This window comes from Eschrichtius robustus, chromosome X (genome assembly GCF_028021215.1).
Source record: "Eschrichtius robustus isolate mEscRob2 chromosome X, mEscRob2.pri, whole genome shotgun sequence".
Lineage (NCBI taxonomy): Eukaryota > Metazoa > Chordata > Mammalia > Artiodactyla > Eschrichtiidae > Eschrichtius > Eschrichtius robustus.
Window position 1 is genome coordinate 22,609,187 of NC_090845.1, and position 6,000 is coordinate 22,615,186.

Sequence of the window (6,000 nt, forward strand, 5' to 3'; positions counted from 1 at the left end):
AAAACACATATAGGGCAGGATGAGTTTGATGTGATTAGGCGGGACATGGGAATGGGATGGAATATTTTTGTGAATGATCCATCTTTCCTACCTTCATGTTTTCTTTTTCTAATCTATCCCATGCAGGTCTGCTAAACTAATCTTTCCAGCACACTATTTTGATAACTCCCTTATTCAAAAATACTCACAGAATCATCACTGCCTCTTCAGAAAAAGTCTAGACCCCCTTTGCCTGGCATTCATACCCTGAAATACGGCTTCAGCCTTCATTGTTAACCTAATGCTTTATTATTCTCTTAAGTGATTCCTTCCACTCTGACCAAATTGGGCCATCTGAAACCCTAATGCATTAGTTACATTTTGCTATATAACAAATTACCCCAAATTTAGCAGCTTAAAACAAACAAACAAAAATATGTTGTCTCAGTTTTCTGTGGGTTAGGAACCTGGAAGGAGCTTAGCTGGATGGTTCTGTACTTGATTTGGCAAAAACTACAAAAAAGCAGGAGAGAGAAGCTGACAGTGTAAAGGGAAGCTGATGGAGAATCTCACACACAGCATCTCCAGAGAAAGGAGCAAAGATGCTACCAAATCCTCAGACCTTTTGGTTGAGTTGAATTACCCTCCTTAGTAACCTCCCCCCACCCACCCCTGCCCACAATGCTGGGTGAAGGCATGAGGGTCAGTGAATGAGCTATGGAGAAATGAGGGCTTGGAGTTATTTTTCCCACTTACTGTTGGAATATTTGGATTTTAGTAGTTATTGCTAGCTTAATACTGTTCTGGCTTTTATTCACTCTTGTATATAGGGTTAAGTATATCATTTGGTCAACTAATATAGAATAATTAGAACTACTACCTGAATAGGATAGCAGCAGAACTCAAGGAGAAATGGATATCCGCTGAGAATCATGGACTCTGAAACCAACAAACAGCTTTCACATTGGGTCCCAAAGCCCCTCTCTTGGATGAGTGACTATCATCTTACAGAGGAAAGCAAAGAATATGTTTGCACTTGTTCAGAGGACAGTTTGAATCTATTAGTTAGGGCTCCTATTTACGCTTGCATGCCTAGGAAGAACACTGTTTTGTCCCTGGCAGCAAGCAAAGGTTGAAATATACTAGGTATATACTTCTGCCATTGTGAAAGATCTGATCAGATCCAGGAGCCATAGGCCCCGTCACTGGGCACTTCATGTGGCCAGGACCCATTAATCAACTACCCATTAATTCAACTTTGAACCCATCTAATATATCACTAGGCCTGAATTCTTCCATCTGAGCCATGAGGATATTATGATACTCGTCAAGAAAACCCAGAGGTAGAGTGAGAAGAAAAGTACAAAGGGGAGAGGCAGAGAAATGCTGTCTTCTCACACAAAGGGGCCTCTGGGATTGTCGGCTCTCTGTCCTTGATCTTGGTCTCTGTCTCCCTCTGTTTATCTTGAATGGTTGTCCTGGGAGAAGCTTGTTACCATGGGACTAGAAGTGAAGGTACATTTTCTAAGGAGGAGGTGGCTTTCAAATAATGACCTGAAACTATTGCACAGTGTTCTGTGACAAATCTCCTGTGGCCCTGCCCTCGTTAGAACTCTGGAAATGAACTTAGTTAGGTGTGGATTAGGATGATGCACTTGCAAGGTTGGAAGGAATCCGAAAGGACATCTTGTATAACCTGTGTCTGAATTCCCTTTAAAAAGCAGCCTCTGTCACAGAGATAAGTCCACCCTCGTACAAGATGCTTAGTGACAGGGAAGTTCTACTGCACGGAAGTCCTGCCATATATTGAACTGAACTCTCTCTTCCTGTAGCTTCTTTTACGGGTCCTTTGGGGTCGTAATGAAACAACTGAATCTCTCACAGAACAGTGCTTTAAAATTTTCATACAGCATGATTCCTAAACACAAGTCACCCAGTGTATCTGTGCTCTCGTGATGAAACAGCGTAAAGATGTGAAACTTTTAACTTTCAAACCTAACCCTGCTTAATAAGATGCAACTCTACTATATATAACTTATATCCCCCTGCTTTTATTTATGCCTCCTACAGACTGGTTTCAACCCAGCAGCTAGAGTTAACTTTATTTTTTAAATTAATTAATTACATTTATTTTGTTTTAGAGTTAACTCTAATTTAAAAAAAATTTTTATTGAGGTGTAGTTGACATATATACGGGGGTCAAAAGGCACAGATTTCCAGTTATTTGAGTTAACTTTAAAAAACTGAAGTCAGATCGTGTCATTCCTCTGCTAAAAACCTGTCAGTGGCTCCGCATTTTACACAGAATGCAATACAAAGTCCTCATGATGGCCCATGAGTCCTACGTGATCTGTCCCCTATTACCGATCCGACCTTTTCTCCTCTTGTGTCCCCTTGCCAGCCCCCTGCTCCATCCATACTGACCGCCTTGCTGTCTCTGGAGCACGCCTCCACCTGAGGGTCCTTACTTGAGCTGCCTCTCTGCCTGTAATGTTCTTCTCCCAGGTGTCTCCTTGGTTTACTCTCTCACTTTCCCTTAATCTCACCCTTTCAATGATGCCCACCCTTTCTATCCTATTTCATATCGTAAACTGCACCACTGCCGTTTCCTGTGCTTCAGTCCCCTCTGCCCCCACCTGCCATAGACTTATCCCTTTTAACTCTTTACTGTTTAATTTCTTATTCGTTATGTCTGTTGTTTATTCCCCCCACCCCCAAGAACGTGAGCTCAATGAGGGGGCAGGAATCCTCACCTGTTTTGTTCACTAATGTAGCCCAAGTAAGTACCTAGATTTGTGCCTGGCAGGCACATGATCAGTAAGCTTTGAATGAATTGAACTTAGAATTTTGTAATTCTTCTCAGCCCTTTCTTAATGGATACTGAACTCTTCATTCTGTAGGATTTTAGGAATTGATCTTCGTTTCCTTCTTAAAAGTCCTAAGTGCGTCTTCGGGGGCATTTTGACTTTTCTTCATGTTTCCCAGGAGTAACTATAACTGGGGGTGGGAGTGTTATATGTTTATATCTACACATTATTTATGGTAGAAAGCATTATGTTCCAAAGTCCTGGTTGTAGCATGAACTTGGGAAATGCCAGACTCCACAAGGGTTTGAATCCTAGTCTCATTATTTACTGACTCTGACACTAAGCAAATTACTTATCTTACTTGAGCTTGAGTTTCTTCATCTATAATGAGACGAATTAAAATCTGCCTCAAAGGTTTTTATAAAATTTAAATGATGGTATATATAAATCTCCCAACATGGTTTCCAGACCAGTATTTTAAAATCTAACGTACATGCAAAATCACCTGAGAGTCATGTTAAAATGCAGATTCTGATACAGCAGGTCTGAGATGGGGCCCAAAATTCTGTTTCTAAAAAGCTTCCAGGTGGTATTGATGCTACTGGTCCACAGACCACATTTAGAGTGGCGAGATTCTAGAATGAAGGAGATGCCTAGTAAATGTTTGTCCTCGTTCTCATCCTTCTTTGCCATTGCCCCTATACTGCATTCAGTTATGTATGGCCTAGAGACACATGTCCATTTACAGTGGTTCTCACTTCTTTACTCATTTGGCCTTCAAGTCCCTTTAAATGAAGTTTGTTCTACTCTTTCCAATTTGATGATCACTTTTACTGATGGAAAAGCTGGAAGTAACATAGGAATTGAGAAATTTTCCTTTCTCATTCTCATTTGAAGTATGTTCTAAGGACTTAGCTTTTCTTGTCCTTGTCATTTTTCTCCTGCCTTAGTCATTGCAGACTTGATTTTTCAGCCCTGATATTCATGAGTCCATTCTATTCCTGGCAATTCTCAATGGCTGCATGCTTCTCTCTTAGTTCTAAGTGTATGAACTTTTAAAATCTGAATTAATCAGGGAATACCCTTTGCACAGTTAAATAACATATCTCCTATAAACCCAGATATCAGAAAGGAACATTTTAAGACAAATCACTAATGGGCATAGAATTTTGACTTATTTTAAGGGTTTATTAATCACAAAGTTTATCCCTTTTCTCATACACAAACACCTTTCATTCATTCATTCATTCATTCATTCATTCATTCATATTCTCTCTCTCTCTCTCTCTGAGAAACTTGTTCTAGTAGAAGGAAAAGTGAGAGGGGTTGTAGTCTCTGTGGAACATCCCAGGAAGTCCTCTTCCCTTGGGTAGTTTATATAGCACCAAAGATACTGCCCAAATTCCCTTCACCTGTGGAGATGGTCTGAGCTGCAGTAGCATATCTGTTTCTGAGGCCTCTCGGGGGCCTCACAGTCTATTGGAGGGATAGATATGTAAAAGAAACCAGTACACTGGAGTATAAGATGTGCACAAGGTCCAGAGGTAGCAGGCAGGGAGCAGGTATGGTGTAGGCTTTAGTGGGGAGGGGAGATGCTCAGGGGAGTCTTCACAAAGGAGGCCGCATTCTTCATTTGTAGAGAGTAAGGGTGAGGCCTTGTTTCCATGAGATGGCATTGTAGCCAAGGAGACCGGGAAAACTAGAATTCTGCCTTCACTCATAATTGGATAATTCCCTCCTCCCTGAGGTTCCTAAGGAAACGATGCTCAACAGAACAAAAAAGAAGAATATCCAAAGATCATCTTTTTATTCATTGGATATATGTTTGCCACCCCAGAGCTGGCTTCCATAAGCAGTGCAAGAGCATGTGCCTCTCATTTACCCCTTAAATCTCAGCTCTCCAGGCCGTCTAAATGGGTGGGATCTCTTGATTGCACGGGTGCTCCCGTGGGAGGAGGAGAAAGCCTCAATTCTCCCAATGGCTGCGTTGTAGGAGGGGTTTCCTGCAGGAGAGTGCCGGAGGGGAACGGGAGAGAGGAAGGAGCCTGGGATCAGAGCGTCTCACTTAGCCGCTTTGACGGAAGAAGTAGAAAAGAAGACCGCATTTAGATAAGTGACCTCTCACCCTGCAGTAGATTGTTTGCGAAGTCGTTCAAAAGGGTCCCTCCCTGTACAGCATGACTTTGCCACTCACTGCATCCAGAAGGGGAGTTTATTTCTCCAGCTCTTCCATCTGGGCTGACCCATCTCGCTTTGACCAATGCAATGTGGAAGAAGGGCATTGTGCGCGCTCTGGAGCCAAGGCCTCGGGAGACTGTGGTTTCTTCTCCTTCCCTCTTGGAGCCCAGAAATGGTCACGTGAAGGAGTCAGGTGAACCTCCTTGTGGACGATAGGCCACGTCGAGGAGAGAGAGGCCCAGCTGACAGCCAGCAGGACCTGCCAGACAGGTGAGTGAAGCCATAATGGACCATCCTGTCCTTCCGAGCCAGAGAATCCTGAGTGGCATTTAGGCCACCAATGTTTTGAGGTGGTTTGTTTTGCATCAGTAGATGACTGATACAAACATCTGATAATAGTGGGCTAATCAGTGGGCTGGAATCTGACCAGTCAGATTTGAAACTCCTTTTCTTGGAAAGTCTGTAGGACAAGGATTGGACGAAGGGGATTAAGAAAGGGATAAATCCTCCTCTATGTGGTTACTAAGAGGCTTGTCATCCAAGCAACTTTCTAAAAGAGTACCTTTCAGTACGTAGGGCTTTTTTTTTTTAATATATAAATTTATTTATTTATTTTTATTTTTTGGTCTCCATTGCTGTGCCTGGGCTTTCTCTAGTTGCGGCGAGCAGGGGCTACTCTTCGTTGCGGTTCAGGGCTTCTCATTGCAGTGGCTTCTCTTGTTGCGGAGCACGGGCTCTAGGCGCTCGGGCTTCAGTAGTTGTGGCACGTGGGCTCAGTAGTTGTGGTGCATGGGCTCTAGAGTGCAGGCTCAGTAGTTGCGGCGCACGGGCTTAGTTGCTCCGAGGCATGTGGCATCTTCCCCGACCAGGGCTCGAACCCGTGTCCGCCGCATTGGCAGGCGGATTCTTCACCACTGCGCCACCAGGGAAGACCCAGTACGTAGGGCTTTTGAAATTCTTCTTTGGTAGGTTGGATTCTTTGATTGTTGGAAATAACTCAAAGCATTTAAGAGCCCTCTCCTCACCTCAGACTTGG